The sequence below is a fragment of the Propithecus coquereli genome, unplaced genomic scaffold (genome assembly GCF_000956105.1).
Source record: "Propithecus coquereli isolate 6110/MARCELLA unplaced genomic scaffold, Pcoq_1.0 Scaffold86, whole genome shotgun sequence".
Lineage (NCBI taxonomy): Eukaryota > Metazoa > Chordata > Mammalia > Primates > Indriidae > Propithecus > Propithecus coquereli.
Window position 1 is genome coordinate 2,879,121 of NW_012154840.1, and position 11,715 is coordinate 2,890,835.

Genomic DNA, 11,715 nt, shown 5'->3' on the forward strand with positions numbered 1-11,715 from the left:
ATATATAGTGACTGCTAAAGGTCAACCAAACAGTGAAAAGTGACCTTTTGATAAGGTAGCTGCACATTCATTATCCCACTTGAACCTCTCGACATCCTATAATTTATACAGGATAAGTGTTACTGTCTTTGTTTTACAAATGAGGAAATAGAGAGGTAAAAAAATTTTCTTGAAACACACCACACCACTAGAAATTGGTGAGTTCTGACCAGACTGCAAAAAGAAAGCTCTCTCAACCATACATGAATACAAGGAAATTGCACAATCTATTTAGTAACTTAGACATATCTAGCACAGAACAGGTTTGCACAGAGCCAACAATTCATGCATTCTAATCAAAATCTTTTGCCAGAAGCATTTTTCTACTTAGCAAAGAAGCTGTTTTCAAGAGTAAACAAATGGGTTGGTAGGCTCCACCTATGGAATTCAGTGGTTCTGCCTTCCAGTATTCTGATTGTTTTGAAACTTAGAGGGAGGCCACACACCATATATCTAGTAGATGATTATTTAAAAAGAAGATGTAACTAAACCTGGACTTGTTTGTGCATTGTTCTAAATATAAAAATATTTATATTTGTACACTACATTATAAAATTCAATGGACTACATTGCATTTTAAACGTATTAGTGAAATTTGTTTCTAAAGAATGTTAAGTTTATAGTATCTATTGCAACAAGTCTTAATCATTCAAAAATATATTCTGTTGTTATTTTACTATTAATGACCCAATTAAAACTAAAAGACACCTCCTTTGACATAATAAACAAGCACTATATTTACATTCATCCCCGTAACAAAACCTGCTCCCCAGTTCCCTTAATTATTGACTATACCAGCCAATCAGTTACTCCAAATAAAATAAGTCAATCTGGGAATCAGTGAGAAAAAAAAGAATAGTAGTTTAAGAAAACTTTGCAAATTGAGTATAGGCTGAATCTAGCATGTCAGTATCTTCCTAACCCAAAATCATCCATTCTCATTTTTCATTAGCTTCTCCCTCCTACACTTAACCAAATTTTTGATGGATTTAGGAACTATTTATCTGGGATGAAAGTAAGATTCTCCCACAGTACAGAAAATTATAAATTTGCATTTGCAGTAACACTGGCTGATAATAAGGGATCCTAAAGGGAAGGCACTGGTTCTTAAGGTACATACCCAATCTTGTAGATTTGATACCATGAAGAGTAACTATCATAATCTCCCAAATAACATAGCTCAGTATGGATGTCTACTTTGATCCATTTTGTTATTTCTCATGTCCCTACTGAAATATCAAATTTGTTGTAACCCAGTTAAACAAGTGTTGATCAAGCTCAATACAGTATGTGGCACAAAGTAACATAAAACATAGTCCCCGCCCTTGGGAACTTACAATGTTGGTGCAGATACAAGACCTTCAGAATGTAAAATTATGACACAGTAAACCAATGTCATTTTTTAATAGCAAAAGAGTTCAGAGGAGAAAGATAGCGGTGGGCTGGGCTACATGTAAAGGTTTCACAGAGGAGACAAAATGAGATAGGCCTAAAAAAATATGTTGAATTTGGGACCATGCTGAGCAAACTTGCTGTTCACATAGTAAGTGGTCAATATATGTTGCTTGAATTCAATTCTAGTCACAGAAATGATGTCAGAAATTTATTGTGCTAGGAGTGAGCTTAGCACCTGTAGGGTACATCAATGAGCCTGATCTGGTTAGGGTGAAGGGATTGTGTTAGACAGTAATATAAAACTAATTTGAATAGAAATTTAAGGCCAGATTATTAGACATTGATTCCAGGCACCTTCTAATGGGAAATGATCAGCAAACTTTGAGTAAGTGAGAACATGATGGAAGACATTTTGAGTAGATGAATCTGGCAGAATTTCATTGGCTTGATTATATTCGGGGAAAACTGGAGATGGAGAGATCACTTAAAGGGTAGAAGTTAGTGAGGCTGTAGGCTAGGTTGGTGACAGTGGAAATGGAATGAAGAGGAACTCAAGAGACATTTAAAAAGAAAAAAATAGATGAAAATTAGTGAGCGATTAGATGCAGGCAGCATAGGAAAGGAATAAGTCAGAGATGTCTCTGAAATTCTAAACCTGTGGAACCTGGGCAGTGGTGTTACTACTATTTATAGACACAGGTAATTTGGGGATGGCCATGGGAAGTATAGGATATGATGTGTTCTGGTTTTGATCTGTTGAGTTTGAGGCAATCACAAGAATTTCAAGGAAATATCTAGTGGATGGTTGGAAAATAATGGCCCTGAATGTGAGTGATGGGTAAGAGATGGAGGCCAAATTTAAATCTAGAGAGGGTGATAGCCAAAGCCATAAAAATGGCTTAGCTTAGAGAAAATAAATCAAAGAGATGACCAAGGCCTGAAATTTGTGCAGTACCTACAGTTTTGGGAAAGAGAAAGAAGGTGGTCCAGAAAAATAAGAGCCACAGAAATATAATTCTTCTTTTCCTCAAAAGATACCAAGAGTCTTAAGGGAAGGTACCTGGTTATTTACTTTTTAAAACTTCTCTGCCCAGGAAAAACTAGCATATTGCCTCATACACACCATGAGCACTTAATAAATGTTGTTTTCTAACATAAGCAAGCATGGGTAATTTTTGCCTTGAGCTGTCTTCCAGCTTGAACTCTGTTATAAATTCTTTACAACCTAAGAGTGGCTACTCTAAACTATCTTGCTACATGAATTTCAGTGGAAATGAAACTGGACCTGAATAACTGGGAATTTATCCTTGCTTTGACATTTAATCAGCTGTGTGTTCTGTAGCAAATTACTAACCATCAGTATTTCTTGGTTCCTTAATGTATCAAATGAGCTGATAAGGGTAATTTCCGAATCTATTTAAGTGATAAATATGAAAGCAACTTGAAAATACAAACCACCATACAAAGGGTTTTGTTTAAAGCCCATTCTTTCCAGAAGGATAACACATATAACAAAACTGATTGGATGTGGATGGAGTAGGGCCAGCTACTTTCTGCACCCTACACTCCACCGTCTAGGCCATAGGCATCACGCTGAATCTCAGCAGTCTCTTTCTACTCTTAGGACCTGTCAGTAGGATCTAGCCCTCTAGTCGCCACTAGCCTTCAATACCTGTACATAACTCAATATGAATTCTGAAAGGAATGAAACATTTAAGAATAGTATTTAAGAAGTATTTCTGTGAAAGCACTATCCACCCTATTTTCATTATCCACTAAGCCCATAGATTCTTAGGATTGAATGCTAAGGATCAAAATAATTTTTTATACCAAGTTCTGAACATAATACAGTATTCTACCACTCTGTTCTAAAGCCACTTGTCCAATCATAGATTTGGTTAAAATACAAATCCTATTCTTAGAATATATGTCTGTATAGTGCTTGTGTCTCTCCCTGAAATATAAAGATCTAAAGTCACTTTTATCCCTCACTCCAGTGTTATTTGGGTTTCAGGCTACATGGATGTCTATGTGGTATGATTTGAGGGCCAGTAAGAAGAGCTTTCCCAGTTCAATCAGGGGTGAACAAACTCCTGAGAGATATATTCACGGTAATCAACCCTATAAGAGATGGATTCACAAGTCAGAATGCCAATTTATTGATTTACAGTGAGGAAATACAACTACTAAGTCTGATAGACTCAGCAAGTAGTCTCATATCCTCATCCCTACAGAAAGAAGCAATAAAGGAAACAATGCAATCTGATTAGATAAATTCAGACATTTTAGGTCCATTAATTCATGTTACAATCCTGGTGCTAAAACATCCTCAAATGACAATTACTTTTGCCTCTTCATACATTAGTAGAGAAGGCCACTGTATAAACATAAGTTGCACTCTACAAAACTCTTCTATCCTGCTTCTTAATTCTGCCCCATCCCACTCCATCCCATCATGATCTCTTTCTCTTCTTTGTGCCCCACCAGTCCTTCTTTTAGATTGGGGGTTGGGTACATATGGCATAAAAGAGAAAGAAAAATCTTTAAAATTTTGGGAAAAGTTAGGGAGAAATCCTCATAGTAATAGGGGAAAGAGACAAAACAGGAGTAAACATAGAGCCTTGGACATTTAAACATATAGTTGGTTTTCCTTTTGATGAATAAAATGTCATTATCTTATTTAGAGTGATTGTATAATCAATACATCCCAGACATTTGAGCTCCTACTTAAATGTAACTGATGGAAAAGGAAAAGGAGCTGAGATACAGACTTAGAGTCCGCTGACACATTCAGGCTTTCTTTTATTTTTCATCATCCCTTTTCCCAAAAAAAGGAAAGAAAATTGCGGTTTGGAATAACATTTTGAGATGTCTAAAGTATAAGACTTGTTAAGATTCCTTATCTATTTCAGATTAACAGTATTTGTTTTTACATAGGGTTGTCTTTGTGTTGTCATGAATTCAACATGCTAAATGGGATCAAGCTAATAATAACAACACTCAAACATCTCTGATGTGTTTTACATAGTTGTTCCAAAGTTCCTAGGGAGTCTCCTGGCCTCAGAAGATAATGAAGCTTATTTTCATTCCAAATTGGTTACCCTTTATGCTTAAGCTGAATTTTAATTCTTATTTAAGAAAAGGGGCCTTAAATAGAAAGCAATCTCCTAGAGAACAATTATCTTGCTTCCAAGATCCAGACATCTAAATACCCAGAAGTTAGAGGCAGGCCTCAGAGTTAGCTGTGATCAGTGATCTCAGAACTTCAGGGGATTCCAGGTTACTGGTAATTAGGTAGAGACGTATACAGGTCTCCCTGGAAAAAGGTAGACCCTCTATTTAGTGTTTTACAAAAAGTTTGAAAGCATGTAGGCTTTCTGTAACATATTTCTATCACAGAACTAAGGGTGGAAATATCCTCCACCATGCACCCACACTCACACTCATGCACTCCTCAAGATCTCTATTGCCTTTTTTGTGACTTGGCATTTCCCTTCAGATCTGGTATCATGCGTCATTTTAATCTGATTACACAGGGTAAAACATTTGTGGCACAGTACAATGGAAGGAAACACACTGTATCATTAGCTCTGAATGCCACAGTCCAAGGTCCTTTTGGGTTTGACAGTGTCCTGTGTTTGGATTCCAACTGTCTGACAACAGAATGGCCTGGTTTGATAGGTATGATGTTCTCCCCTTACAGAAAATAAACTACTACAGAAGAAACACCTGAGAGCTGATAGCAATGAAGTATCAGCTCCCCTATAGTTTTTAATACCAGTGAGAATACTGCTAAGTATATCCCTGGAAATACCAATTATGAAAGCTACTAATTGTAATGATAGGGTTACAGTGATGACAGGAGTATCTCCGCACCCCCCGCCCCAACGAGATTTTTTATTACCATGGAGGAAAGCCACTGGGATCATTAGTAGATGCCTGACGGCTTATAGATTAAATCTCCATAGAGGATGGGTAGCTTTGCTCCAGTCAATCAATAATCAATCACACAATAAACATTTATTACATATTTTTCTATGTGCAAAACGCTAGGGTAGGCTAGGCTTTGGGGTCACAGAGCTTATGGAAAAAAAGGTAGACTTTTTTTCTCCTGCCCTAGGAGTGTTCACAGTCTACCTAGGCAAGATTCCTACATGTTAAAAAGATACAATTCAAGGTAGTAAAATACTGACTGCCATATTATTGGTACAGATAATAAACAGAATACAAGCTCAAAGACAGTGATAAGAGTGGGATAGGATAGTTAAAGTAGGTGTTAGGTAGTGGGACCTAAACTGAGCCTACTATGAGGAGGAACGAGAATAATAAAAATTTACATTTGTATAGCGCTTTACAGTTTACAAAACACTCATGTTTTATCTCCTATTCACTCATATACTAATTCAACAAACACGAGTGTATGCCTGCTATATCAAAAGATTAATACAGCATTATCCCTAACTCCCCTGAGCTCAGACTTATGGGATGAACAGCACAACTAACTTTTTCCATTTGACAATAATAGGCTACATGGAAAGGAGGAAAGAGGGCATTGGGAAGTTAACCAAATAAAAGTGGGGCCCTACTGAGCCGCACCCTCATAAAATCTTAGCTTCCTGCATCTTGCCACTGCTCAGCATAAGTAGAGGAAGTATCTGCCTTAGGAGGCTGAACCCTGAGTCCCAGCCTCCCCCACTTCCTATTCTGCTTTGGCCCTACCCTGGTCACCCCACCCCTATTGGCAGTCCTCCAATACACACAGGCCATCCGGTGCACACTAGCATTTACTAGAAATGTAAAGGAAAGCTTAGGGAGGCATTCAACTTAATATAATCGTAAAAGTACATCCAGATACTGATTTAATCTTTTGGTCTCTCCTGTTGTTTCAGTTCAAAAATATCCATGATCAGTCTCACCCAAGCCCTATAGTCAAACACATCGTTGGGTCTTTGGATTCTCCTTAGTCTCTGACCTAGGCCACTTTTTAAATCTCTTCTAGCCCCACCAGACCACTTATGCCTTCTTTGTTTTAAGCTCTTTGCCTTCCCTTCCTGTCCAAATGTGTGGATTCAGTATGCTCCATCTCCTTTCCTTTCTTCTCCAGTGATTTGTAAAGTATCCATCCTTGAGTCATGGTCCCCTATACTCTTTTGATTTTTCAGGTTTCTTTTTAATAGAATCTACCCTCCTAGAAGTGTCCACATTTCACTTCCACTTTACACCATTATTTGGATTTCTGCACAATAGCACCTGCATTTCCACACCAAAACCATCTTCCTCCCTCTGCCCCCAGACATCCACCCTGGGGAGCTAAAGACTCAAAAGCACTTAAAAGCACACAGTTCCTCTTTCAAAGTTGCCCAATTAGGAGATGAAGGGAACAAAAATGAATAACGCACATTTGATACCATCAATGGGCTCACCGTCTAAATGGATGTGACAGACATGTAAACAAAAAGAGTAATTACAGCATGGCAATAAATAAGAGACTAGAACCATGTACATGGGAATATTCATAAAGAATTATAACTTCAACCTGAATCTTGAAGTGTAAGTAGAAATTTGCCACATTCACCTCTTTGACCATGTAAGGGTAAAAGAGGATGCATAGATCATCTTCAAGTAGCCAATGCATGATGAGATAAGGATCCTGAACTAAGCTGGTAGAAAAGAGAGAGTCAGGAGGTATTACAAAATAAGAATAAACAGAACTTGATGAGGGATAAGATAAGGGTGGGGTGGAGTCAAAGATGACTGCCAGGCTCTATGCCTGACTGTCTAGAAGACTATTAGCGCCAATGAAAAAAACAGACAAGTCAGTTGGGAGAATTCATTTGGGGAGAAAGATGTATTTGTTTTTAAACATGTCAAAATTTTAAAAAGGCAAGTGATCCAAGCAGAGCAATCAAATAGGTAGCTGAAAATGAGAAGCTAAAGTTCAGGGGAGTAGTTTGTGGCTGAGACAGAGATTTGAGTCACTCACATGAAAGTGATCTTTTTAAACCATGAAAGTTGATAAATACTCCCATGGAAAGAGAGAAGAAAAGAAATGAGGACCAAACCTCATTTCACAGATCTTGGCTACACTGATGACCTCAACTGACTTTCTGAAAAATATGCCATTGATGAAGGGAGATCAAAAGGAAGAGCGAGGATGGGGGCAGCAGTGCAGTAGTAGAACTGGTCTGATGTCTGAATTCTAGTCCTAGCCCTGTCACTAGCTATGTGTTCTTGAGCAAGTCATAGCCAGCCCACTTTCATCCCCAGGTTTCAGTTTTTTCACATTTAAAATGGATTGAAACAGGATCTCAAAGATCCCTTCTCGCTCAAACTGGCACCTATTCTTAGAATAACAAAGGTCACTTTCTAATGACTTGGGTCAGTAATATAATTTTCTTTAAAAAGAATGAGAATCTCACTAGCCAGTCATGTGTTCCTGCTGAATATGCAAAGTATTATGCTAACCCCTCTAGAGGGAAAATGGAGAAGTATAACGGGAAGTAAAATAGTTGAATGAGAAGATGTAAAGATGTAATCCCTGCTTTCAAGGAATTTGCAATCTAGTTGAACCTTCTGGCTTTACTTTCAACTGATCCACAGTAATCATAATTCAGCTGTCAGACTTAACTATTACTTCAGTTGGATGAGGAACAAACAGCTTAAATTTAGCTCTCATAAGAAGTTGTGCTTATTAATTTTTTGCTTTGGTAAAATGTTCTGAAAAAAATCCCTGTTACTTTTTCAACAGTTATACAAAAAGAAAAATAAGAAAATAATATAATAAATGAACTATAGATCTAATGTGCCTTTATAGATCTAAAAACAATTTTGACATGAGTTAATATTATTCAACGCATTTATTGGGCACCAAGTATAATGCTCCTTGCTAGGGTCTGCAGAAACTATACATATTAATTAGATCTGATATTTTCCTCAAAAAGTATATAATTTAATAGTAGAAATTAGGCAAATATACAAATTACTATTTTAAAAAGTAAAAGTAAGAGGGTAGAGACACAAAGTAAGTAGAAATAGAAAATTGAATTCTGTGGCAAAACCATTGACATCTCTGGTCTACTGTTCTCCAAGGTTCTAACATCCTGAGAATACACTGTACTTCTCCCTCCTAATTCTTCTTCCGCATCTGACCTTTTTATTAACCCTTTCCTCACTGTGTTCTCTGGAACTCCCTTTCCATTTTAAGTAAGTTCTCCTACATCCCAAACCTCCGTAAAGAATTCTCCTACCACGTCCTTGCCATAAGTGAAACTTGGTCCTTCCCATCAAAAGCTGCTTATTTTTGTACATCCCATCTACTGTGAAATGGAGAGTCTGTTGGCTGTCTCCTAACTCCTGGCGCCACTCTTAAACGATCACTGTTCTACCATAATGCAAAAAGTTTTTCATCTGTCACCCTTTAATCTTCCTTGTTAACATCAGTTATCGGCCTCCTACTTATTTTTCCCCAACTCACTGAATATTTTGGCATTTGGTGTGCAGTTCTTTTTTCTACCCCAAATCTTGCTATCACCTTGGTAACTTCATCTTCCATGTGAGCAACCATCCCAGAAAACTAAGTTCAAATTTTTTTGGCCATCTTATCTGGAACAATATCCATTCATATTTCATCTTGGTTACTGATTCCATGGCTACACCTGGGGCCTTGTTTATCATCACAGAAATGAAATTTTAAACTCCAGTGTACCACACTCTGACCAGAGCTCCTACACTTCCAGTTCTCTCACTCCTCAATTGCCACTACATCAGTTTTTACATCTCAGTGAGTTTTCAAGTCCCTTGATCCCTCCCTTTTCTGCTAATCAGTTAAACTTCATCATGGTTTCACTTAACTAGTCCTTCGATAGTATTCTTAGCTTCCTTACCCAATTGTCCTTCCAAAACATTTGCTTTGTGGCCCCCAGCCTTAGATCAATTTAAGCATTTGCATTTTTTCTCTCCTACAGCCAGGCTGTTTCCTGAGTACTACTGGAATAGATCACACAATTATGCAGACCGGGGCTGTTAAAAACCCACACTCTAAAACCTCTGCTGGGCCTCAGTCCTTTCTTGGCCATATTCCTCTCCCATTCCCCTCTATTCAAACCTTCATCAATCTTCAGAAGAGTTGATCCCTACTGCAGCCCTCTTTTTCTCAACAAACAACATTGTCTCTTACTTTATCAAGAAAATTAAGCCTTGCAGGGATGAGCAACCTCTTTCTTTGTGGCTCCACTTTCCCTTACATATCAGTATTCTTTTCTCACTCTGCATCCTCTATTAATTCCCCATTCCCCAGAAGATAAATTCACATTCTCTAGAATGATATATTACACCTTTTATGATCTAGTTCCTACATTTCTTTCTAACCTAATTTCTCACTTTAAATCCCATAGTCCAGTCACACACAGACACACTCACCCAAATACACATACACACACATACAACTTCCATCTTATATTTTAGGCATATCAGACTGTTAGATATTCTGTAAATATGCTAGGCCATTTCACATCCCCAAGGCTTCCTTATTCTACTTTCTCTCTCTGCCTAGTATGCTCTTCTCCATCTGCCCCACTGTTTTCTCTTTTATAAAGCCTTTTCTAACATAAATATACCATTTACTACTTCCGTTCTCTGTATCCTTTATATACTTCTGTTGCAGCAACAGTAATGATGCAGTGCATTAATTTGTTGACATATCTGTGTCTCCCTCTAGTAGACTGTAATCCCTTCATGGGCAGGGCCTGTGTCTTATTTGCCATAGATCTAGCACAGAATGCATACATATTAAGTGGATAATACATCCCTTTTAATATAGCTAGTATTTCACAGTAGTACAGAGGCTCAGCAAAGTTTATATGGAAGAAATGATGTAAGAGATTATCTTAAAGATGGTTAAAATTACATCTGATAGCAATGAGGACAAAGGGCATTTTATAGATGGCAAAATGATCTGAGCAAAGGAGAAGAGATCAAATAAGGTATGAAGCTGGTCATAGGATCATTTCTATGACATGCATATAGTAAACAATGGGAAAATGACTCTATACGGTTAGAACAGAATACTATTGTAGTCTTGAGTAGTTCTTTGAGCTTAATTAATAGGTCACTGGAGATATTTGACAGGAAAACGATATGATTAGAACTGTGCTTTAAAACAAATAATCCAGCATAAGTGATAAGGACAGATTGAATGGAAGAAAAATAAGAAAATTAAAAAGGAAGTTTGTCAACTGGGCATGGTCTGTAATCCTAGCACTTTGGGAGGCCAAGGCAGGAGGACTGCTCGAGTTTAAGACCAGCCTGAGCAAGACCAAGACCCCATCTCTAAAAAAAATAGAAAAAAATTAGCTGGGCATGGTGGCACATGCCTGTAGTCCCAGCTACTCTGGAGGTTGAGGTGGGCAGATTGCTTGAGCTCAGGAGTCTGAGGTTGCAATGAGTTATGATGATGTCACTGCATTCTAGCCCAGGTGACAGAGAGAGATTCTGTCTCAAAAAAAAAAAAAGAAAAGAAAAGAAAGAAAGTTATCATTCCTAATATTCAGTAAACAGTGCTCCCATATTGTAATCAGAGAGAGGGCAAAGAAATGGATCAATCCTTGGCTTTTATTCAGTTCTTTGCACAACAGTTTATTCAACTGCCATTATTTGTAGCAGTATATGAATTTGTCTTATGACAGTGTTAACTGAAAGGCCTTGTGGAATCTGAAACTTAACCATGTGGTGTAGTGAAAATAGCATTGGATTGTGAATCAGGTGTTTTGGCTATACCATTAATTCTGTGTGTTAATTTCAGCAATTATTTTATCTTTTTGCATTATGAAGGGAGTGAGGCTGGATTAGATGTTCTCAAAGTGCTCTTCCAGCTCTAACATTCTATAAAACTAAGCCATTCAATCCCAAACAGAGATTTTTTTTTTTTGGATGGCTTTTTTTTTATTTTTTATTTTTTTTTTATTTCAGCATATTATGGGGGTACAAATGTTTAGGTTACGTATATTGCCCTTGCTCCACCTCCCCCCCCGAATCAGAGCTTCAAGCGTGTCCATCGCCCAGACGGTGCAATTCACACTCATTGTGTACGCATATACTCATCCCCTCTTCCCGACTTTTGTTCTTTTGGGTAGATGCCCAGTAATGGGATTGCTGGATCAAATGGTAGATCTACTTGTATCCATTTGAGGTATCTCCATATTGCTTTCCACAGAGGCTGCACTAGTTTGCAGTCCCACCAGCAGTGTATGAGTGTTCCTGTCTGCATCCATGCCAACATTTATT

General features: G+C 37.7%; 1 protein-coding gene across 1 annotated transcript in view; it reads left to right on the forward strand.

The window, feature by feature from the left end:
- CYSLTR1 (cysteinyl leukotriene receptor 1) overlaps positions 1 to 11,715 on the forward strand; it is a 23,451-nt gene that overhangs the window by 719 nt on the left and 11,017 nt on the right. The gene's annotated exons all lie outside the window — the stretch shown is intronic.